Raw genomic sequence first — 24,825 nt, 5'->3', positions numbered from 1 at the left:
ATGGGGGCAACTAGTGGCATTCCCAGGGCTAAGCGGGGTTGCAAAGACACTTAAGAACTCAATGCTGAGAGAGTTTGACTGAAAAGGGGGGGGGGGTTGCTGTTGAAACAATCGAGACAGACCAAGGGCACAAGAGACACCTTGGGCCAGGGACTATTTCTGAAAGCCCACAGGTTAACGCATTCCTTTTTACTGCTTAATCTGGCGGCAGCGTTGTTCATCTACTCTTTGTACTGCAGAAGGCCACCGCATTGTCACCAGTGCCCGTCTTTTTGTACCAAGTGTACAAACACTGTGGGCGAATGAGGAAGTACACAAACACATCTTGAGTTATCCACGTAGCTAAACCTGCTGGCAGGCAACCCCATTGTTCCATCCGCCAATCAGTATTCAGGCTGTTTCCACGGGAAGGCCTAAAAATGCATCCCTGCCGGAGAGCTGCATGCAAGTGGTGTGGGGGGTGCATGGAAAACTGTCCACATGTGCCATCCCTCCCCTTCTTGCTGCTGCTGTGGCCCATGCCCCCCTCCCTGTGAGTCTGCACAAAAGCACAGTTGCGGCCACGCCCGGTCACTCCAGGCTTTCTGTAGCCATCCCCAACCAGAGGCAACAGTTTAATGCCAGCCAGATGTGACCCAGCAGTGCAAGATCCAGCCAAGAGAGACTCTTCTTCTGTCTTCGTGACAGAGAGGAAGATGCTGCAAAGCTGAGAGTTCTTGCCTCCCCACAGGGGGAGATAAAACTTTCCCCCCCTCACAGGAGCAGAGGGGGCACTTGCCCTGGGCGCACCAGAGGAGGGTGCCAAATTGGGTATGGAGTCCATTCTACTCTATGGGCCCATAAGATAGAATGGCCCATAAGGGGGCGTCATTTTTTCATTTTGCCCCTCCTTGAAAAATCATGTAGATCTGGTCCTGCCCCCTCATTCCCTTCCCTCCCAAGAAGAGCCAGTTTGGTGCAGTGGTTAAGTGTGCAGACTCTTATCTGGGAGAACCGGGTTTGATTCCCCACTCATCCACTTGCACCTGCTGGAATGGCCTCAGGTCAGCCATAGCTCTGGCGGAGTTGTCCTCGAAAGGGCAGTTTCTGGGAGAGCTCTTTCATCCCCACCTACATCACAGGGCGTCTGTTGTTGGGGTGGGGAGGTAAAGGAGATTTTGACTGCTCTGGGACTCTGAGATTCAGAGTACAGGGCAGGATATAAATCCAATATCTTCTTCTCTTCTAATTCCACCCCAAGTATGAGGGGCCTGCTTTGCTCTCCCATTCTTCTGTATTCTGAAACAAAAGCATCAGTACCAGCCAGACTTGGGTAGACTTAAACTTAACATTTATTTTTTTTTTTAAGAGGGGAGGAAAAGTGGACTTTACAAGAGGTTCCTCCTGATGGTTGACTTACTGTTGACTTATGTTCAGCGTATGGTCCACTAAGACCCCTAGATCCTTTTCGCGCAGACTACTGCTAAGACAAGTCTCCTAAGCCACAAAGTCTGCTAAGACATGTTCCTGTGCTAGGCTAGTTCTCCAGCCATTTCAACGATTCTTTGTCAAGAATTGTACTCTGTAAGTGAGTAATTGCTAGCCGTGTGTTATGATCCACTATCCTCAGTTGAACCACTTCTTAGAATAATAAATATTCTGCTGATTTAGATTTGGTTCTTTGAATAATAAATATTCCAGCTGCATAATCTGCCGTCAGGCCTGAGTTACTTCTCTTACAGTCGGAACTTTCAAGTCCCGCTGGGCAATCACTGCTACGTTGTTTTAGGAATTCACAACCTTGCAGGTATACAACCGGAGTATTTATTATTCTAAGGGCTGATTCAACCAAGGATAGTGGATTGCAACACACAACTCAACAACTACATACTTATAGGCTGCAGTCACACTCACCATGATATCCATTCCTAACGTGTCGCTATTATACTCCGCAGCTTTTTTACAACGAATTTCCTGATCAGACATCCCTCCATCCTCAGTTCTAAGCCGTGTCGGTCCCATCGTTGGTTGATGAGCGGTCTCAACCGGACCTCGTTTTTTGAGATAGCATTCTGCACTCACTCACGCAAGCACAGTACCTTGGGATATCATGCTTGACTTAAAAAAAAAAAGTGCCAGCAAAGGTGGGTGATCTGCCCCCGTCCCCCATTTAAACACCTGGCCAGGGAGGGAAAGCCTGGGAGCTCTCTTTGCTGTCTCTCTGCCTGGCGGGGAGACAGCAAAGGCGGATGATCTTCCTCCCCCACCCCATTTAAACACCCCACCGTGCTGTTTAAATGGGGGGAGCATGGCAACTCTCTTTGCTGTCTCTCCGCCTGGTCGGGAGACGGCAAATGTGGGTCATCTCCCTCCCCCCCACCCTCACCCATTTAAATGGGACAGGGTAAAAGCTGGAAGAGGCCGGAATGGGCATCAAACAACGTAAACTGTCACAAAAAACACTGGGATGCATCACAGACACTCGAGAACTATATTCAAGAACAGAAAAAGCGGAACTCACACGTTTTTATTACCCCATTCCGGGCCAAAAGGCCTCCGGAACAGGCATCAAACAACGTAGACCCGTTCTGGAACATGTGAGTTTCACTTTTTCCATTCTAGAATATTGTTCTCGAGTGTCTGTGATGCATCCCAGTGTTTTTTGTGACAGTCTACGTTGTTTGATGCCCGTTCCGGCCTGTTCCGTGGTGTTTCAGAGGCCTTTTGGCCTGGAACGTGGTAATCAGGACGTGCGAGTTCCACTTTTTCTGTTCTAGAATATTGTTCTTGAGTGTCTGTGATGCATCCCAGTGTTTTTTTGTGGCAGCCCAGGTTGTTCGATGCCCGTTCCGGCCAGTTCTGGAGGCCTTTTGGCCCGGAATGGGGTAATCAGGATGTGTGAGGTCCACTTTTTCTGTTCTAGAATGTTGTTCTCAAGTGTCTGTGATGCATCCCAGTGTTTTTTGTAGCAGCCCAGGTTGGTTGATACCCGTTCCGGCCTGTTCCGGAGGCCTTTTGGCCCAGCACGGGGTGATCAGGATGTGTGAGTTCCGCTTTTTCTGTTCTAGAATATTGTACTTGTTGCCTGTAATGCATCCCAGTGTTTTTTTGTGACAGTTTACGTTGTTTGATACCCATTCTGGCCCATTCAAGCTTTTACCCTGTCCCCATTTAAACACCCTGCCAGGGTGTTTAAATGGGGGGGGGGGGGGAGCACAGGAACTCTCTTTGCCGTCTCTCCACCTGGCAGGGAGACCACCTCACTGGGGTGTTTAAATGGGGGGGGGGAGCTCTCTTTGCCGTCTCTCTGCCTGGCGGGGAGAAGGCAAAGGTGGGCAATCTGCCTTTTCCCCACATTTAAACACCCCACCTGACTGTTTAAATGGGGGGGGGTGGGTGAGAAGCCTGGGAACTGCCTTTGCCATCTCCCCGCCTGGCAGGGAGATGGCAAAGGCAGGTGATCTGCCTCCCCACCCCCATTTAGGAAAGGAAAAGTCCCCTGTGCAAGCACCAGTCGTTTTTGACTCTGGGGTGACACTGCTTTCACAACGTATTCACGGCAGACCTTTTATGGGCTGGTTTGCCATTGCCTTCCCCGGTCATTACAGTTTCCCCCCCAGCAAGCTGGGTGCTCATTTGACTGACCTCAGAAGGGTGGAATGCTGAGTCAACAATTGCTGGCGCAATGATATCATTTGGAGTGGTATCTTGCAGCGAAGTGGATGTGCACTTGCGACCAGTTGGCTATGATGGAGCGTTCAAACGTAGAAAGTACGTGCGGGAGTTGTCGGAAGCATTCTTGGTCCAGATTTAATGCACTATCAAAAAAGTCCGCATCCCAGTCGTGGCAGTGTGGGACACGAACGAGCCAATGACCATTGCCAGATGCTGATGTTTGGACAACCGCATAAAATCCGACATGCATCCAGCTTTCATCCATGCCCATCTCATCAGCTTATGTGCGTCTGACCTTGGCCATAGCGTATGATTCTTGTGGAACAGTCTGCCTGAAGAGGTCAGGAAAACATTCACTTCTCTGGCTTTCTGCAAACTGTGCAAGACTGAATTATTGCTTCTCTAAGCAAGCAATAGGCTAGCGCTGTTGCAAAAGGCTTCACAAAGTTACTTGGATAAAGTATTAGGGATTGAGGCCAGTACTACTATGTATAGTTTGCTGCGGGCTGGTTCCCCTTGTGTAAATTTGCATCATATAATTGTCTGTGGCCAAAGGCTGTTACAATCTGAACTCAGTGAGCGCTTCATATAGCATGCTGTGTATTTCTGCTTGGCTTCAGTTCTATTTACAAGACTTCTAGTTGGATCCATAACCCAAATCCCATTTCATTGTTTATTGAATGCCCCCTCCTTTTGATTGCATTGACTCACCCTCTGTAATCCAACTCAAGTCTCATCAAGGAATGTGGACTATAAATACATTGAAGTTACATAGTCCTTTTAGGGCTGCCAATCTCCAGGTGAGGGCAGGGGATCCCCCTGTTTGGAGGCCCTTCCCCTGCCTCAGGGTTATCAGAAAGCAGGGAGGGGGAGGGAAAGGTCTTCTGGGAACTCCATTATTCCCTATGGAGACAAATTCCCATAGGGTATAATGAAGAATTGATCCACGGGTATCTGGGGCTCTGAGGGGGGCTGTTTTTTGAAGTAGATGCACAAAATCTGCAGCATAGCATCTGATGCCTCACCTTAAAAGAGCCTCCATGTTTGAAAAAGATTGGACCAGGGGGTCCAATTCTATGAGCCCCCAAAGAAGGTGCCCCTATCCATTATTTCCAATGGAGAGAAGGCATTTAAAAGGTGTGTCGTCCCTTTAAATGTGATGGCCAGAACTCCCTTTGGAGTTCAACGTTGCTTGTAGCAACCTAGCTTCTGGCTCCACCCCAGGTGTTTCTTGAACTGGACTTGATAACCCTACGTTCTTTGCTAGTAGGACTAACTCCTAGTTTCTTCTGATTTTAAAAAAAAATTTCCTATTTGACGGCCGGTGAACTTGCTGCTGTTCTTCCCTTTGTGGGCATTCCTCTTTTTAATTTAACTCGTCTTTGTCTTTCACTTATCAGATGTCCCATCATCTCGACCGTACTGATTTATACCCCAATGGGGTACTCATGGGTGTCGTGGTGCCCCCTAGGATTGCCAGGTCTGTGCTGGAAAAAATGGAGACTTTGGGGGTGGAGCTGGGAGAGGGCGGGGTTTGGAGATGGGAGGGGCCTCTGCAGGGTACCAGGGCCAGCTCTGCCACTAGGCAAACTAGGCAATGGCCTAGGGCACCAGCCTTCCGGGGACACTGAATTGGGCCAGAATTCCAAAGCTGCTCACAGGCTCATGAAGGTAGGGGATCCCTGATTCACACTATGTAATTAACCTTTTTCCCTTTCCAGAATATCACCCAGTTTATTCTCACATTTCTAATCTCATTCTTCACTGAGGCTCTGAGTGAAGAGCAGGGTGTAAATCCAATTACCGGTACTCCTCCTCCTCCTTCCAGATTTCCCTCCCATTTCCTTAATTTCCCTCCCACATGTTCCCCAGAGAACACTTTGATTAAGTTCCCAAAATCTTCTGGTTGTCCCTTGGCTAAAAGAGGCTAGGCTAAATTCCACCAGAGCCAGAGCCTTCTCGGTGGCAGCCCCAATAATCTGGAACACCCTCCCAGAAGCCATCAGGGCCCTGCGAGACTTATTGCAGTTCTATAGGGCTTGTAAGACTGAATTGTTCTGGATGGCATATGACATCTGAATGGAAGAGGGCTGCCACCCCACCTGGACTTGTCCTGTGTATTAATATCTACTGCCTAGGATTCAACGGTTTTGGAGAGAGGAAAATGTTATATGAGCCTGCCTATAACTGATGTAATAGCGCTATTGTGATTTTATTTGATTGTTTTATTGTTTTAATAGCCTCTGTTTATTTTATGCTGTTAGCCGCCCTGAGTCTTTTGCAGAATGGGCAGGATATAAATGTAATGTAATAAATAAATAATTCTTTGGTTAGTTTTCCAAAGAAGGAAATCTTTGGTCAAGTAAAACTATAATATAGTGGGTTCTATACATTAATGCGGCAAGGTGGCAGTGAACATAGCTCTTTTATTGAATGCAGCATGGTATAGCGCTGCCTACGAAGACTGAAAACTAGTGCCGCAGGGCCCCCTATATATACACACCCAAAGTTCCCACACTGCCTGTGACTGGACCATTCAAACCAGTCGGGGGCTCTTGATTGGAGCCTGCTGCCTCTTGTTCCCGAGTCCCCAAGTTCTGTCCTTCAGGCCTCAGCGAGCCAGGCAAGAACTCCAGCTTATAGATACAATTCTAAGCACATATACAACATCCCTCCCCACTTAGTTCGCAAGCCTAGCTGACGTAGTCATTGAGGTAAGCTGGCTTGCGATGCTCTCTGGTGGACTGCCTGAGCCACCGAGGAGGTGGGGGAACAGATGCAGTTGCAGTTGTAGCGGCGGTGAGTGGAGGGGCTGCCGCTGTATCGCTCTCAGCTGGTTCCTGGGCCTTCGCGACCGCCGGCTCCGCCTGAAAGGCGGGGCTCTGGGCCCCTGCCTCCGCTGCGATGGTCGGGGAAGGAGTGGAGGTGGTGGTTTGGTTGTCAGGGCTGTAATCCTCAACTTCTACCTCAGGGCTCTCGCGGGACCTCAGCTGGTCGATGTGCCCCCTTATGGTAGACCCCCCTGTCAAGCACCTCGTTTCTTTCTTGGTATAGCTGTACTGTTAACTGTTATTCTAATGTATTGCGCATCAAAGCCATGTAACCTCTTCCTTAGTTCTCACTAGTAGCAAATGCAGGAATGCCCGCTTTGAAGATAAGGCCTCCTGGGATACTTTCCCAGGCTCAAACCTTGACCCAGGAATAGATAAAGTAGCTAGCATGTTAATTCCACACGCCTGTGTAAGAATTTCTAAGATACCTTTGATGTGCCCCTTAAAGATAGTATTCTGTAGTTACACTGTATCACTTCCAATCCGGTGCCTACCCGAGCACAATGGATTATCAATAAACCAAGACTTTGTTTCAAAATCATTGACTGGTTATTTTGAGATCTGATGCTTGACATTTTGGAAGTGATCCTTTAAATGTTCAACTGACCTGGTAACTTTCAAGCCGAATGGCTGAAGGAGCACCGGCTAACAGTGAACCGATCAACCCGCTGGAGAGGACAACCCGCTGGAGAGGACAGAGGTGCGGACCCCCCCATGGCACATCATCGATGCGAGACAAGCTGCGGGGCGCGGGTCCCCTCTACACGTGCAGCAGCTGTTCATCACCCCACAAAAGTGGGAACTGCGAACCTCCACTACCCTCATGGACGAAGCTCCCGCTCGCCAGGAGGCCATACTAATGAGGCCGTCCCGAGGAGGATAGGGTGGCGGAGCACCAGGGGGAGACCAGGAGGGTTGACCTCCAGAGGACGGAGATGGACGTAAAGAATCCCGACTCGATGACGGCGGCGGAGCACCGTCGGGTTCCGACTCCGAGAGGGAGGATGGAGGCAAGGGTCCGGGAGAACCAGACATCCTGGAAATGGTGAGAGGTGAGATGATAACCATGACGAGAGGGCTGAGGGACGAGATCCAAGCCAACGCCGCGTTCATGGCCCAAGAGATGCGGAGGCAGATCAATCGCCTACTGAGACCCGACCCGAGAGGGATACCGAGGATTCCAGGAGGAGCACCACTGGTGGCACCACCCACCCCACCAGTGGCACCGCTGGCTCCACCCGTGGGGCAGCCCCAAGCTCCAAGGGCTCCAGCACCCCTGGTCCTGGCACCCCAGCCAGTAATACCAGGTCCTTGCGAATATGTGAGGGGGAGGGACCTGGATGCTACCTTCGATGGCGACCCTGAAGAAGTGGAGTACTTCTCGATCTAAGCCAATAGCTATATGCACTATTGGGGGAACATGTTCCCAGACGAGTTCAGCCGTGTGGACTACTTAGGGTCCAAGCTGAAAGGGACGGCCAGAAGGTGATACATGAGCCTGTACGAGACCAGGGGCCCTGAGCTGGACACCGAGGCCAGGTTCCTCCAAGCATTACTCACCCAATATGAAGACCCCCTGCAAGAAACCAGGGCTCTCACTGCGCTGCGGGAAATGCACCAGGGGTCAAAGTCGGTGTGTGAGTATGTGGCCGACTTTAAAGCCAACTCAGCTATGGTGCAGAGTTGGAATGAGCTGATGAAGATAGAGCAGTTCCAGAGGCCTGAATGCAAGCGTGCTGGATTGAGCCCTGCAGCAGGCGCGCCCTACCACACTGGTAGGGTGGATACAGCTGGCAGGGGAAGTAGAAACCAATATGAAAAGAGTGGCCCTACAATGCCAACTGGAGCAAGGGAGCAAGGGGGGGGGTGAGTCTCAGTCAGGGGCGAAACCAGGGGGGAAGAAGGGGGGAGCCACCAAAACCCCACCTGTTCACAAGTGCTATCAATGTGGTAACCCAAACCACTTGGGGGCAGACTGCCCAGAGAAACCTCGAGGGCCCCCCCTTACTCCGAAGCCTCCAGCAGCGATGCCTAAAAGGACATCGACTCGCTCCAAGGAATCAGCGAGGGGAAGCACCGCCGCCTCTGCCATTCCTGAGGAGGAGACCATCATCCTGGATGAGCTGAGCGAGGTGTCTTGGGAAATAGAGTCGGTGGGAAACGAGGATGACCTGCACTGAAAGGTGCCAAACAGCAGGTTGTGGATCTAACGGCACCGCTGAGGGTGAGAATAACTGGGTCTTTATTTTTCGTCCCATTGACTTTACTAAATCCAAAGCTCAAGAGGTTCATACACGCGCGAGCCCTAATTGACTCGGGGTGTATGAGGGAAATAATTACCCCCAAATTGGTGGATGCCCTTGGACTCACACGAACCCCACTGCCCCACCCCATCCAATTTGAACAGATGGATGGAACCCCCAACGATTTTCAATCGTTCTTTGTCACAATCCATTGTTCCCACTTGTTTGAAGGCTTCCCTTATTGTCCCAATACCAAAGAGGACGCCAGCAAAGGTTTTAAATGACTATAGGCCAGTGGCCTTGACTTCTGTGATAATGAAGTGTTTTGAACAATTAGTTCGAAAATATATTATTTCCTGCCTTCCTGTTATTTTTGATGAATATCAGTTTGCTTACAGGAAAAATAGATCTACTGAGGATGCTGTTAATACTGTTCTTTATACTGCTTTATCGCATTTGGATAAAAAGGGGACGTATGTTAGAATGTTGTTTGCAGATTTTAGTTCTGCTTTTAATACAATATCACCCCATAGATTGTTGTCTAAGCTTAAAGATTTGAAGCTGTCGGACTCTATATGTGAGTGGATTTTGAATTTTTTGTCAGGTCGTTCACAAAGGGTTAAAATGGATGGATATATTTCCTCCGTGAAGATCTTAAATACTGGCACCCCTCAGGGATGTGTCTTGAGTCCACTTCTTTTCACTATTTACACGTCTGATTGTGTTTCCAGCAGTCTGAGTAACAAAATCATTAAGTATGCAGATGATACAACGTTGGTAGGGCTCATCTCTGAGGATGATGAGTCTGCGTACAGGAGGGAAGTTCAACAGCTGTCCCTTTGGTGTAAAGTAAATAATCTTATTTTAAATATAAATAAGACGAAGGAAATTATAGTGGATTACAGGAAGAGTAGTTTGGACACCCAGCCGTTGTTTATTGATGGTGTTATGGTAGAACAGGTGACAGAATGGAAGTTTCTGGGAATTACCATGAAACAGGATCTAACATGGGGGGCAAATACTTTAGCTCTAGAGAAAAAGGCCCAGCAACGACTATACTACTTAAGACTCTTAAGATCACTACAACTGTCAGGGAGTCTGCTGGTTGCCTTTTATCGTAGTTCCATTGAGAGCATTTTATCTTATTGCCTCTGCGCGTGGTTTGGGAGCTGCACGGAAGCAGAGAGAAGGGTGCTCCAAAGAGTGACGAGAAGAGCACAAAAGATTTGTGGATGTTCTCTCCCCTCATTGGTGGATCTGTATAATATGGCATGTAAAAGGAAGATACAAATGATCCTAAGGGACCATACACATCTGGGCCATTTGCTTTTTGAGATCTTACCGTCAGGTAGACGATATAGAGTGTTGAAGGCTAGGACAAACAGATTTAAGGACAGTTTCTATCCAAGTGCTGTGGTTAGGTTAAATGCAGGGTTATGAAGGATTATCTGTTTTAGATGTATTTAATGGTTTAAATGGTTTTAATGGTTTTATGAATGTTTAATGGTTTTATGAATGTTTAATGGTTTTATGAATGTTTATTTAATGGTTTTAATGGTTTTATGAATGTTTATCCGTTTTAGATGTATTTAAATGGTTTTAATGGTTTAAATGGTTTAATGGTTTCAGATGTATTTAAATGGTTTATGAATATGTGTGTTTGATGTGTTGGTATGTTTGTGGAAGAGCACCTCATTTCGTTGCTCTCTTTTTGTTGAGAACAATGACAATAAATTCATCTATCTATCATCTATCTATGATGAGGGGAGAACCGTGTGTGGAGCAAACCCAGATGGTACCTGTGGGTATAGAGGACCACTGGGATACGGAACTGTTTGTAATTGCCCCGTCTGCCTCATTCGATGTAGTCTTAGGCGTGGGATGGTTAGCCAATCACGAGCTGGACATTAAGTGGGGAGATCAGACTATAGACTTCACAGAGAGTAAGTGCAGGCACCACCAGTGGGCCAAAGTGTGGGGACCAACCCCCCCCCCCCCCGAAATGAGAAAATGTGTGTAGCTGTGGAGGAAGTCCAGGCCATACCCAGGGAATACAGAGACTTGAAAAAAGTATTCAGTGAGGAGGAAGCTAACGAACTCCCCCCTCACAGTAGCAAGGATTGTGCGATTGAACTCATCCCAGGGCAAGAGCTGCCCAAGGCAAAACTATACTCCATGGGGTGAGCGGAAAAGGCAGAGCTCAGAAAGTTTATAGAAAAAAACCTCAAAAGGGGCTTCATCCGCCCAGCAACAGCACCACACGCCGCGCCAGTACTTTTCCGGAAAAAGAAGGATGGAAGCCTTAGACTTTGCACAGATTTTCGAGGGATAAATGGGATTTCAACCTCCAATGCCTATCCCATCCCCCTCACCCGAGACTTATTAAGTACGGTCTCAGAAGGGAAAATATTTACCAAGCTTGATTTGAGAGACGCGTACTTTAGGGTACGCATTAAAGAGGGGGATGAGTGGAAAACAGCCTTTAACACACCAATGGGCCGATTTGAGTACTTGGTGATGTCATTTGGATTATGAGCACCTGGGGTGTTTATGAACTTCATCAATGAAGTCTTGAGAGAGTACTTATATCAAGGAGTAGTGGTGTACCTGGATGACATAATTATTTATTCAAATGATATGGAATCGCACGTGAACCTGGTGAGAAAAGTACTCTCCACTTTGTACAAACATAAACTGTATGCCAAGCTGTCCAAGTGTGAGTTCCACAAAACAGAGTTGGACTATTTGGGGTTCAGAGTGTCCGGGAAGGGGCTAGCCATGGACCCAGCTAAGATCCAGGCAGTACTGGATTGGGAACCCCCGAGGACACGTAGACAGTTACAATCATTTATTGGATTCACAATTTTTTGTCGGTCCTTCATTCAGGGGTTCGCCCAAGTCCTGCTACCCCTGACCAAGGGGAAGGGTCCAGAGGCGAAAAAACTGGGAGCCAAATTAAAATGGACGCCCGCGTGTCAGCAAGCGTTCGATAAGCTGAAAAGACTATTTACCAGTGAACCTGTGTTGAGTCACCCAATGAGCTCCGGCCCTTCATGGTGCAATGTGACATTTCTGACGTGGCCATAGGAGCAATACTTATGCAGGTGGACGAGGAGGGGAGACTGTGCCCCTGCGCCTACATTTCTAAAAGATTTTCCCAAGAACAGCGCAATTGGTCCGTGTGGGACAAAGAGGCATTTGCAGTGACTTTTGCTTTAAAAACATGGCGGTCATGGCTAGAGGGAGCGAGAGTGCCGTTTGAGATTTGGACTGATCACAAAAACTTGGAGGCGCTAACAGGGCGCCAAAAGCTAACCGATAAACAAATTTGGTGGGCAGGATTTTTTGCCAAATTCGACTTCACCCTCAAACACATTCCGGGTTCGAAAAACTTTTTAGCAGATGCTCTGTCCAGGTTGTCCCAACACGACAGCCAGAGAGAGGAGGTGATAGACTCTACAATACACCCCAGCCACATAACCAGAGTGGTCACCACACGTTCTGGAAAGAAAAAAGAATTGGTAGAGCCTTGTGGGGCGGGGCATCGACTAATAGAGGCGGTTGAATTAGAAGGGGCAGAAAGACCGGAGGGAATAAAAAAGGACAGGGTGGATTCTGGTACCATGAGGGGAAACTCTATGTGCCTAAAAGCCTCAGGAGAGAGGTGCTGCAATATTGCCATAATACCAAGCTTTCAGGCCACTTTGGATATGTGAAAACCCTGCACTTAGTTAATAGGCAGTTAGAACATAAGAACATAAGAGAAGCCATGTTGGATCAGGCCAACGGCCCATCCAGTCCAACCCTCTGTGTCACACAGTGACAAAATTTTTTATATATATACACACACACTGTGGCTAATAGCCACTGATGGACCTGTGCTCCATATTTTTATCTAAACCCCTCTTGAATGTGGCTATACTTGTGGCCGCCACCACCTCCTGTGGCAGTGAATTCCACATGTTAATCACCCTTTGGGTGAAGAAGTACTTCCTTTTATCCGTTTTAACCTGTCTGCTCAGCAATTTAATCGAATGCCCACAAGTTCTTGTATTGTGAGAAAGGGAGAAAAGTACTTCTTTCTCTACTTTCTCCATCCCATGCATTATCTTGTAAACCTCTATCATGTCACCCTGCAGTCGACGTTTCTCCAAGCTAAAGAGTCCCAAGCGTTTCAACCTTTCTTCATAGGGAAAGTGTTCCAGCCCTTTAATCATTCTAGTTGCCCTTTTCTGGACTTTCTCCAATGCTATAATATCCTTTTTGAGGTGCGGCGACCTGCTGGAGTGGCCTTGGGTCAGCCATAGCTATCGCAGGAGTTGTCCTTGAAAGGGCAGCTGCTGTGAGAGCCCTCTCAGCCCCACCCACCTCACAGGGCGTCTGTTGTGGGGGGAGAAGATATAGGAGATTGTAAGCCGCTCCGAGTCTCTGATTCAGAGAGAAAGGCAGGGTATAAATCTGCAATTCTTCTTCTTCTTTAAGTCTCTACTTCTGCTCTTACTAATAACCATTTCAGGGCTAGTGCTAGGGTTTTTGGTGCCCTAGGTAAGCTGCCTACTAGCCCCCCTAACCCCCCCCCGCAACACAGCTGGAGAGACAGAGCCATGTGCGGCAAAGCGGGCAGCGGCAGGCCCAGCTTCTCCCAGGAGGGGGCGCTGATGGGCAGTTCTAGGTCTCTCACTCACTTTGCAAACCCATTGGAAGCTGGAGGCAGCAGAGAAGACGGGGCACACAGCTGGGGAGCCTAGTGCCTTCCTTCTGCCAGAGACCTTTTTTTGAGCCGGAGCCCTGGCCAAGCCAACCAGAACTGCGTTCCTGTGCGTTCCTGCTCAAAAAAAAAGCCTTGCTGCAGAGGATTGTTCTGTAAGAAGCTATAAACCAGGGTTCCCCACACGGATGTCCATGGGGGCCATGACACTTGACGGTACTTCCTGAGCTTTTCAGAAAATGGGATGGCCTATTGTAAGGCAGGGCTTATTCTTGCTCAAATTGAAGGGTTTTCCATTGGAGGACAAAGAGGACCGGAACGCATCTGGGCTTTCTTGTTGGGGAAAAACATAAAGTTGCTGGGAAACCTGGAGCCCTTTAATCAGCATGTGGTACTATTTCTTCTTTTTTTATTGTTGTTCAGTCACACAGTCGAGTCCGACTCTTTGCGACCCCATGGACAAAGTCTGAAGTCTGCTCGAATTTGTGTTAGTTACATCAGTAACACTGTCCAGCCATCTCATCTTTTGCCTTCCCTTTCTTCTTTTGCCTTCTGTCATTCCCGGTATCAGGATCTTCTCCAGGGAGTGCTCCCTTCTCATTTGGTGGCCAAAGTATTTGAGCTTCAGCTTCAGCATCTGACCTTCCAGGGAACAGTCAGGGTTGATTTCCCTTAGGACTGACTGATTGGATCTTCCTTCTTTAAGATCTCCTTATTCCCACTTCTAAGGCAGTCAATTTAGATCTGGCTCCACTTCCTGTGACAGTCATTTTGGGGTGGTGCTCCTCACCCCTCTCACAATTCCAAAGGTGCCCACGTGCTCAAGAAGTTTGGCGACCCCGCTAGAAACTCCTCCTCCCATAAAATGCGTATGAATAACGACGTACGCAAGACTTATTGAAACTAAACTTGTGGGAAAAAGGCAGCACTTGACGAATTTTGCACTGCTTCAGGCTTACTGTATTTAAAAGAATTCCTTCCCTCGTATCACAGCCTCCAAAGCGTCGATCTGTTGCATCCTAAGATGCCTAGGAAGCTTTAATCCCCGCCTCCCCATTCATTTGAACTTGTCTGACAGACGAAAGCAGAAGCGAACAGGGCAATGAAGCAAGATAGCAGGAGTGGGTGTTCCCCTGTCGATCATGTTCTGCGTGATCGTGTCTCATCTAAAACATGACGAGACTTGCTTGAACTTTCTTGCAGTTGGGAAACAACACCAGGGTAGTTCAATAAACAACACTTAGTCACAGCTCCTGTGGGAAAGAGCTAGAGGTGTTCCGTGCAGGCAAAAGATAAAGAGGGGGGGGGAACACCTTATGATTGCCTTTTCTCTATTCTAAATTCTGCTTTTAGGCAAAATGTTGCTGCATTTGCAGGATGTTACCTTCCAACTGAATGCTAATCCAACTTTAATTAGCAAGGATTTCTGCCAAGGGAAGATTCCTGTACTGAAATGTAGGTATCTGTCCTACCAAAGATGCCCAATTCTGCTTCTTACTGCTGCTTTGTTATCTCCCGGTAAAATATTTGACCAAGAGGACACTTCAAATATCCGAGTTTGCCAAATTCAAAGCCATTGAACTGGAACTGGAACCCAGTTGCATAATTTTTCCTTGAAGATGAAATGACAGAAACAAGTTTTTTTATTGCAACTACGAATCTGCAACAAGGCCCTCTGACTCCCCTTTTGAAACGTTAACGTTGATTCAAGAGGTCTTGCAGGGTTCGGGTGGGCAGCAAAAGCAACCCATGCGTCTGCTACAAAACACTAAAATTGTGCCATCTGGCTCCAGTTTAAACTTTATCCCCCAAAGCCAGCTCAAGTAGACTGGCCTGGCAACGTTTCAAAAGAAGTTCAGTCTTTGACTTCTGCATATCTACGACGAGAGCTGTTTTGTAGAAAAAGCCCAGCAGGAACACATTTGCATATTAAGCTATACCCCCTGATGCTAACTGCATTCCTGTGAGCCAGTTTGGTGTAGAGAGCCAGTTTGGTGTAGTGGTTAAGTGTGCGGACTCTTATCTGGGAGAACCGGGTTTGATTCCCCACTCCTCTACTTGCACCTGCTGGCATGGCCTTGGGTCAGCCATAGCTCTGGCAGAGGTTGTCCTTGAAAGAACAGCTGCTGTGAGAGCCCTCAGCCCCACCCACCTCACAGGGTGTTTGTTGTGGGGGAGGAAGGTAAAGGAGATTGTGAGCCGCTCTGAGACTCTTTAGAGTGGAGGGCGGGATATAAATCCAATATCTTCTTCTTCTGTGTGCTCCTGCTCAAAAAAAGCCCTGTCTGTGACCGGTGAGGGGGTGGGGACTAACCAGGCCGGTAGCCAGAATTTTTCATTGAGGGGGGCACAGCCAGGATTTTCATTTAGGGTTGCACATTTTCATTTAAATATATTTTTGTTGTTGTTCAGTTGCACAGTCGAGTCCAACTCTGAGACTCCATGGACCAAGTCACGCCAGGCCCTCCTGTCTTCTACCATCCTCCAAAGGCTGCTCAAATTCGTGTTTGTTACATCAGTAACGCTGTCCAGCCATCTCATCTTTTGCCGTTCCCTTCTTCTTTTGCCTTCTGTCTTTCCTAGCATCAGGGTCTTCTCCAGTGAGTGCTCTCTTCTCATTTGGTGGCCAAGTATTTCAGCTTCAGCTTCAGCATCTGACCTTCCAGGGAACAGTCTGGGTTGATTTCCCTTAGGACTGACTGATTTGATCTTCTTGCAGTCCAAGGGACTCTCAAGAGTCTTCTCCAGCATCACATCTCAAAAGCGTCTATTCTTCTGCATTCAGCCTTCCTTATGGTCCAGCTCTCACAGCCATACATTACTCCTGGGAATAGCATCGCTTTGACTATACGGACTTTTGTTGGCAGGGTGATCTCTACTTTTTATTATACTGCCCAGGTTCACCATAGCTGTCCTCCCAAGGAGCAAATGTCTTTTAATTTCATGGCTACAGTCACCATATGCAGCAATCTTGGATCCCAGAAATGTGAAGTCTGTCATTACTTCTGTGTCTTCCCCTTCTATTTGCCAAGGTGTGATGGGGCCAGATGCCATGATCTTAGTTTTTTTGATGTTGAGTTTCAAGCCTACTTTTGTGCTCTCCTCTTTCACCCTCAACAAGAGGTTCTTTAGGTCCTCCTCACTTTCTGCCATTTCTGCCATTAGAGTAGTGTCATCTGCATATCTGAGGTTGTTGATGTTTTTCCCGGCAATCTTAATTCTGGCTTCTGCTTCATCCAGGCCAACATTCTGCACAATGTACTTTGCATATAAATTAAATAAGCAGGGTGACAATATACATCCTTGTCGAACTCTTTTTCCTATTCTAAACCAATCAGTTGTTCCATATCCCGTTCTGACAGTTGCTTCTTGACCCTTATACAGGTTTCTCAGGAGACATGTGAGGTGGTCTGGTACTCCTATCTCTTTAAGGACATGCCACAGTTTGTTGTGATCCACACAATCAAAGGCTTTAGTATAGTCAATGAAGCAGATATAGACATTTTTCTGATGCTTTCTCCATAATCCATCAAATGTTGGCAATTTAATCTCTAGTTCCTCTACCTCTCCGAAACCCAGCTTGAACTTCTGGTAGTTCCTGAGCTACATACTTCTGAAGCCTGGCTTGTGGGATCTTAACATGACCTTAAATATATTATACCTAAATTAATGAATCAACAATGCAGACAAGTCATTTATCACTCAAAAAATGTTTGAAGTTTATTTTAAAAATGCTAACTATCCTGAATACTACTATTAATGTTTCTGCTGTATCACTAAGACGCTAACTATTACATATATAATGAAGACAAGTAAATATGTTTGATCTGTATTATGTTCCTCCAGTTGGCTGGCGACTGACACTGTAGGTTTTTTGCAGGCAGTTGAAATGTTCTTGGTGAATTCATGGAATGCTTGCATCCCTCTTCTTTCCCAGCCTCCCTCTTATCTGATTCCCTCCTTTCTCTTCCTCCCTTTTTCACACTGATGGTGCGGGCACTGAAAGGCGGGGGGCGTAATAGTTTCAAAGAGATTTGATTGGTAGGGCCAGTAATCCTCAGGCCCATCCGTCACTACAGGCCTGGGACTAACCAGCTGCAAAAGGGGTCCTAGGCCTTGTTGCTGACAACAGAGCCATGTCACTTCTAGTGCATATCAGAAGTGATGTCATCATGTCGCTGGTGACACTGGGACACTTTGGTATTTAGGCAAAAACTCTATGGCAGAAGTCATTTTTATAGGGTTACCAAGTCCCCCACAGCCTCTGGCAGGGGCCTATTTTCGTGCATGCTTAGTGATGGCGTCACTCAGAAGGGATGTCATTGCGTTAGCAATGTCGCGCACTGGTCTCTCTAGGAGCATCCGAGAAAACTCTGTGGTTTTCCCGGACGCTCTCCGAAGCCGCCTTGAGTCTGTACAGAACGGGCGGGATATAAATATAACGTAAATAAAATAAAACAAAACATTGCTAAATGACATCACTTCCGAGTGACATCATTGTGCCAGCGATGTTGCGGGGGATCCCCCTGGCAGTCCAATGTGGGCCAGGGGGTCGGGAACCTCCAGGGCGGGAGAGACCCCCGCCTGGCCCAGGAAATTGGCAGCCCTACATTTTTAACACACTGCCTTGGTAAAATGCTGAGAGGTTTTACGAATGGAGCTTGGGGAGAGTGGAGTCTTTCTCTGTGTGCGATGTGACTTCCTGGTGACATTCTAGGAAGTTTGATTAATCTCCATGGTAGAAACCTTACATGCATAGTGTAATTCCCAGAACATTGCTGTGGAGACCATTTTCTGATCATTTTCTTCTGGGAGATCGGGGCTGAGGCCAAGCAAATGGCAAGCCTGTGTATATAGAATATTTTAAACAGGGCTTTTTTGTAGCAGGAGCTCCTTTACATATTAGGACACACACGCCTGATGCAGCCAATTCTCCAAGAGCTTATAGGGCTTTTAGTACAGGGCCTACTGTAAACTCTTGGAGGATTGGCTATATTAGAGGTATGTGGACTAATACGCAAAGGAGTCCCTGCTACACAAAAAGCCCTGACTTTAAAATATAAACCTACTCAAATCATGCTAGGGTTGCCAGCTGCAAGTTGGGAAATACCTGGCGATTGGGGGAAGGGGGACCCTGAGGAGGGTGGGGTTTGGGAAGGCGGTACATGGGGGCAGGGCAGTTTGTATAAAAAGCCCAGTAGGAACTCATTATCATATTAGGCCACACCCCCTGACATCACCATTGTTTCGCACAGGGCTTTTCTGTGGGAAAAGCCCAGCAGGAACTCATTTGCATATTAGGTCACACCTACTGTCACCAAAGAAGAGCCCCTTGGCGTAGAGTAGTAAAGCTGCAATACTGCCGTCCTAAACTCTGCTCACAACTTGAGTTCGATCTCGGCAGAAGCTGGGTTCAGGTAGCCGGCTTGAGGTTGACTCAGCCTTCCATCCTTCCGAGGTCAGTAAAATGAGGACCCAGCTTGCTGGGGAGGGAAGTGTAGATGACTGGGGAAGGCAGTGGCAAACCACCCTGTTAAAAGTCTGCTGGGAAAATGTTGTGAAAGCAACGTCACCCCAGAGTTGGAAACGACTGGTGCTTGTGCAGGGGACTACCTTGACCTTTTTTATTGACACTAAGCCATCCAAAACTGCGTTCCTGTGTGTTGCTGCTTAAAAAAAGCCCTGCGTGGGGGCACAATGCCATACTGTCCATCTCCCAAAGTGGCCATTTTTTCCAAATGAACTGATCTCTGTTGCCTGGAGACTGGTTGTAATCGGTGTTCCCTCTAAGCTGAATTAGCGTGAGCTAGCTCACAGGTTGTTCGCCTCCAGCTCACACATTTTTGTCTTAGCTCAGGACGGATGACCCCAGAGCACAATAATTGATGCAGTAGCTCACAACTTTAATGCCAGCAGCTCACAAAGTGGAATTTTTGCTCACAAGACTGCAGTTTAGAGGGAACATTGGTCGTAATCCCAGGAGATCTCCAGATACCTCCTGGTGGTTGGCAACCATAAGATTCATGTCTTAAAATTGTTCAGATTCAAACATGACAAATGCACTGGGCAGATTCAGCTAAAAATTTGCTGCTGTCGAAGAGTTGTGCTCCTGTTAAAGAAGACAGTCGTTGACTTGAGTCCATCTTGCCTCCGGGGCAATTATTCCATTGTGTTGGTGTGATTATAGAAAATACTCCCAGATGAGCCCAGCAACGATCCTATCTCTGCGTGAGATGAAGACATGTGAAAGAACTGTTGGGAGCAACATAATGGTCATACGGGTGTAGTCCAAGATTCTTGGCCCTCTAAAGAAACACGCCTAACGCTGAGAAGGGCCTCGCCGTTTTAAAACACCACCGTCAATTAAGACCCAGAAACATGCACAGAAATGGTCTAAGTCAGCGGCATTTTGCAAAGAATGAAATGTCCCCGTCAATAAGCACAAGTGCTGCGTCCTGAACAAACAGAATTTTTCTGGATCGTTTAGTGTGAACCCACAGAAAGCCCTTTGGAGTCTTCCAGCCTAGAAAGCATTGCTGTGGAGTGGATCAGTGTGGCCTGATTAGCTGATTGGCATCGGGGTGTGGACTTGAACAAGCTAAAGGGGTAATTAAACATAGAACTGAGGACATAGAGGGACAGTCTGATATCTCTAGTGCATCCAAACTTGAGGTGTTGTTAAATATCGAAAGCACTATTGAGCCGGCATCATTCATTGGAAGGAAGAAATTTTAGAAGGGCATTTGCTCTAGCTAGATGTTCTGCCCTTCCATCTGCAATTATGCAAGGCAGGTACAATAAAATCCCCTATTCTGAAAGGCTATGCTCATGCCCTCTAAGTGAGGATGAATCTGTAGAGAATATGTTTTTCAGTTGCCCATATTATAGGGAGGCTCGTTTTAGAATTATTACTCCATTAGTCGATAGGACACCAGTTTATATTAATGTAAACAAAGCAAGACTTAATTGGTTCCTCTCAGATAAGAATTCAGAGATTAAGCATTCAGTTGCTGAGTTTTGTGCATTAATTCTTAGACTGCGGGGATTGCATTTTAAAAGTTCTTAAATTTTTATCTCTTTTTTAGTATGCTTTGTTTTTATTTTATCATATTATGTTTTTACTGTATTCTGGTCTTGAGACCGTAATAAACTATGATGATGATGGCATTGGGGTGTGGCCTAATATGCAAATGAGTCCCTGCTGGGCCTTTTCTACAAAAAAAGCCCTGTGTGAAACAATGGTGATGGCAGGGGGTGTGGTCTAATATGCAAATGAGTCCCTGCTGGGCTTTTCCCACAAAAAAAGTCCTGTTCGAAACAATGGTGATGTCAAGGCCTAATGTGCAAATGAGTCCCTACTGGGCTTTTTCTACAAAAAAAGCCCTAGCTAACCCCCTAAGAGGAGATATCCTACAAGCTAGCTGTAGAGAGCAAAATGGGCTCTCGTCAATGTTGCTGTTGATCTAACAAGAAAGCCAGATCTAAGAGGACAATCCCAAATCCTTACTAAAAATTAAAGCCCCTCTCCCATCTAACATTGGGGACAAGACCCTTTCCAAGGCATTAGTTCATCCAAGCACCAACACCAATTCGGGCTGCCGGGTCCAACTAAGGATATATCTGGGGATGTTGGGGGTGGAGCAAGGAGACTCTGGAGGTGCAGCAGGAGCAAGGGTGTGACAAGCATGACTGAACTCTAAAGGGAGTTCTGGACATCACATTTAAAGGGATTGCGCTCCTTTTAAATGCTTTCCTTCAATTGGAAATTATGAAGAATGGGGGCATCTTCTTTTGGGGCTCATAGAATCGGACCCCGTGGTCCAATCTTTTTTAAAGTTGGCAGGTTTCTCGAGGAGAGGCACCAGATGCTATGCTGGAAAATTGGTGCCTCTACCTCAAAAAACAGCCCCCCACCCTGAGGTCCAGATACCCACAGATTAATTCTCCAGTTTCCATTGGGTATAATCGACTGCTCACCAGACATTCCCCCCCCCCCGCACTTTCTGATAATCCTGCAGTGGGGAGAGGGCCTTCAAACCAGGAGATCCCCTGCACCCAACCGGGGATTGGCAACCCTACCCAGTGCCAATAGGGTGGTTATCCTCCATACGGAGCCTGGCTAACTCCTGGAATGACAACTAATTTCCAGACTACAGAGAAGACCTCCTGGAGAAAATGCCTGTTTGGAAGGGTGGCATCTATGGTATTATGTCCCACTGAGGTCCTTTCCCAGGGTCCATCTCTAAAAACTCCAGGAATTTCCCAGCCTGGAGTTGCCAACCCTTTAAGGAGCGCAGCGGTCCAGAATACTATTTACATTATGGCTTTAGCATTTTGCAAGCCAGTGTTGTGCAGGCTTTTTTTGTTGAAAAAGCCAAGCAGGAATTTATTTGCATATTAGGCCACACCCCTGATGTCACCATTGTTTCACCATCAGAGCTTTTCCCCCGCAGAAAAAGCCCAGCAGGAACTCATTTGCATATTAGGTCACACCTACTGATACCAAAGAAGAGCCCCTTGGCGTAGAGTAGTAAAGCTGCAATACTGCCGTCCTAAGCTCTGCTCACAACTTGAGTTCGATCTCGGCAGAAGCTGGGTTCAGGTAGCCGGCTTGAGGTTGACTCAGCCTTCCATCCTTCCGAGGTCAGTAAAATGAGTACCCAGCTTGCTGGGGGGGGGGGGGGGAATGTAGATGACTGGGGAAGGCAGTGGCAAACCACCCTGTTAAAAGTCTGCTGGGAAAATGTTGTGAAAGCAACGTCACCCCAGAGTCGGAAACGACTGGTGCTTATGCAGGGGACTACCTTGACCTTTTTTATTGACACTAAGCCATCCGAAACTACGTTCCTGTGTGTTGCTGCTAAAAAAAAGCCCTGCGTGGGGGCAAAATGCCATACTGTCCACCTCCCAAAGTGGCCATCTTCTCCAAATGAACTGATCTCCATTGCCTGGAGACTGGTTGTGATCGGTGTTCCCTCTAAGCTGAATTAGCGTGAGCTAGCTCACAGGTTTTTCTCCTCCAGCTCACACATTTTTGTCTTAACTCAGGACGGATGACCCCAGAGCACAATAATTGATGCAGTAGCTCACAGCTTTAATGCCAGCAGCTCACAAAGTGGAATTTTTGCTCACAAGACTGCAGTTTAGAGGGAACATTGGTCGTAATCCCAGGAGATCTCCAGATACCTCCTGGTGGTTGGCAACCATAAGATTCATGTCTTAAAATTGTTCAGATTCAAACATGACAAATGCACTGGGCAGATTCAGCTAAAAATTTGCTGCTGTCGAAGAGTTGTGCTCCTGTTAAAGAAGACAGTCGTTGACTTGAGTCCATCTTGCCTCCGGGGCAATTATTCCATTGTGTTGGTGTGATTACAGAAAATACTCCCAGATGAGCCCAGCAACGATCCTATCTCTGCGTGAGATGAAGACATGTGAAAGAACTGTTGGGAGCAACATAATGGTCATACGGGTGCAGTCCAAGATTCTTGGCCCTCCAAAGAAACACGCTCAATGCTGAGAAGGGCCTCGCCGTTTTAAAACACCACCGTCAATTAAGCCCCAGAAACATGCACACAAATGGTCTAAGTCAGCGGCATTTTGCAAAGAATGAAATGTCCCCGTCAATAAGCACAAGTGCTGCGTCCTGAACAAACAGAATTTTTCTGGATCGTTTAGTGTGAACCCACAGAAAGCCCTTTGGAGTCTTCCAGCCTAGAAAGCATTGCTGTGGAGTGGATCAGTGTGGCCTAATTAGCTGATTGGCATCGGGGTGTGGACTTGAACAAGCTAAAGGGCTAATTAAACATAGAACTGAGGACATAGAGGGACAGTCTGATATCTCTAGTGCATCCAAACTTGAGGTGTTGTTAAATATCAAAAGCACTATTGAGCCGGCATCATTCATTGGAAGGAAGAAATTTTAGAAGGGCATTTGCTCTAGCTAGATGTTCTGCCCTTCCATCTGCAATTATGCAAGGCAGGTACAATAAAATCCCCTATTCTGAATCTGTAGAGAATATGTTTTTCAGTTGCCCACAGTTGTGCTCCTGTTAATGAAGGCAGCCGTTGACTTGAGTCCATCTTGCCTCCGGGGCAATTATTCCATTGTGTCGGTGTGATTACAGAAAATCCTTCCAGTTGAGCCCAGCAACGATTCTATCTCTGCGTGAGATGAAGACATGTGAAAGAACTGTCGGGAGCAACATAATGGTCATATGGGTGCAGTCCAAGATTCTTGGCCCTCCAAAGAAACACGCCCAACGCTGAGAAGGGCCTCGCCGTTTTAAAACACCACTGTCAATTAAGACCCAGAAACATGCACACAAATGGTCTAAGTCAGCGGCATTTTGCAAAGAATGAAATGTTCCCGTCAATAAGCACAAGAGCTGCGTCCTGAACAAACAGAATTTTTCAGGATCGTTTAGTGTGAACCCACAGAAAGCCCTTTGGAGTCCTCCAGCCTAGAAAGCATTGCTGTGGAGTGGATCAGTGTGGCCTGATTAGCTTAATCCAGGGCATTTTTTTTAGCCGGAACGCACAGGAACACAGTTCCGGCTGGCTTGGCATCGGGGTGTGGACTTGAACAAGCTAAAGGGCTAATTAAACATAGAATTGAGGACATAGAGGGACAGTCTGATATCTCTGGTGCATCCAAACTTGAGGTGTTGTTAAATATCAAAAGCACTATTGAGCCGGCATCATTCATTGGAAGGAAGAAATTTTAGAAGGGCATTTGCTCTAGCTAGATGTTCTGCCCTTCCATCTGCAATTATGCAAGGCAGGTACAATAAAATCCCCTATTCTGAAAGGCTATGCTCATGCCCTCTAAGTGAGGTTGAATCTGTAGAGCATATGTTTTTCAGCTGCCCATATTATAGGGAGGCTCGTTTTAGAATTATTACTCCGTTAGTCGACAGGACACCAGCTTATTTTCCATATGGAGCCTCGCTAACTCCTGGAATGACAACTGATTTCCAGCCTACAGAGAAGACCTCCTGGAGAAAATGCCTGTTTGGAAGGGTGGCATCTATGGTATTATGTCCCACTGAGGTCCTTCCCCAGGGTCCATCTCTAAAAACTCCAGGAATGTCCCAGCCTGGAGTTGCCAACCCTTTAAGGAGCGCAGCGGTCCAGAATACTATTTACATTATGGCTTTAGCATTTTGCAAGCCAGTGTTGTGCAGGCTTTTTTTGTTGAAAAAGCCAAGCAGGAATTTATTTGCATATTAGGCCACACCCCTGATGTCACCATTGTTTCACCATCAGAGCTTTTTTTGCAGAAAAAGCACAGCAGGAACTCATTTGCATATTAGGCCACACACCTGACGTCACCATTTCTCACACAGCTTTTTGTCAGAAATCCCAGCAGGAACTCATTTGCATATTA

This window comes from Heteronotia binoei, chromosome 19, assembly GCF_032191835.1.
Source record: "Heteronotia binoei isolate CCM8104 ecotype False Entrance Well chromosome 19, APGP_CSIRO_Hbin_v1, whole genome shotgun sequence".
Lineage (NCBI taxonomy): Eukaryota > Metazoa > Chordata > Lepidosauria > Squamata > Gekkonidae > Heteronotia > Heteronotia binoei.
The sequence above is the reverse complement of the archived record's forward strand: the minus strand, read 5'-3'. Positions refer to the sequence as shown.